This window comes from Hipposideros armiger, unplaced genomic scaffold, assembly GCF_001890085.2.
Source record: "Hipposideros armiger isolate ML-2016 unplaced genomic scaffold, ASM189008v1 scaffold_83, whole genome shotgun sequence".
In the NCBI taxonomy this organism is placed as follows: Eukaryota; Metazoa; Chordata; class Mammalia; order Chiroptera; family Hipposideridae; genus Hipposideros; species Hipposideros armiger.
In genome coordinates this window covers 1,823,899-1,824,782 of record NW_017731433.1, presented here as the reverse complement: position 1 = coordinate 1,824,782, position 884 = coordinate 1,823,899, and positions in this window count along the sequence as shown.

Below are 884 nucleotides of genomic sequence, written 5' to 3'. Positions count from 1 at the left end.
TCCCCCTTCCCCCAATTCCCCAATAAAAATCTTAAAAACAAAAACATTTCTAAACATAGAAAAAGACAAACAAATTAGTTTGTAATATGAAGGTCTGACAATTAAGTTCACAAACTTATTGCAATAATGTTGCTAACCTTTTTTGATATCAGAGGAATTATTCATCATGAATTTGTATCAACTGGACAAACAGTTAACCAAGTTTACTATTTGGAAGTGCTGAAAAGGCTGCATGAAAAAGTTAGACCAACTGAACTTTTCACCAACAATTCATGGCTCTTACATCATGACAATACACCAGCTCACAGGGCACTGTCTGTGAGGGAGTTTTTAGCCAGTAGACGAAGAAGTGTATTAGAACACCCTCCCTACTCACCTGATCTCGCCCCCAATGACTTCTTTCTTTACCTGAAGATAAAGGAAATATTGAAAGGAAGACATTTTGATGATTTTCAGGACATAAAGGGTAAAACAACGACAGCTCTGATGGCCATTCCAGAAAAAGAGTTTCAAAATTGCTTTGAAGGGTGTACTAGGCACTGACATTGGTGCATAACTTCCCAAAGGGAGTACTTTGAAGGTGACCATAATGATATTCAGCAAGGAGATATGTAGCACTTTTTCTAGGATGAGTTCACAAACTTAATTGTCAGACGCAAACAGTGACTATGGTTTAGGTTTAGCATGCTCATTAGCATCTTATGCAAACCTCTTAGAATACGTTATAAAAAACCCTGACAACATCCCTAAGGGACAGAGATAGTGAGTCATTTTATATAATCATTCTCTGAAATCTTAAGGAAAACAGAAAGGGTTAATTCACTGTTCTCCTCTTCCTCTATTCCCACCTTCCCCATAAAATAGAAGACAAAGACCACTCCAGC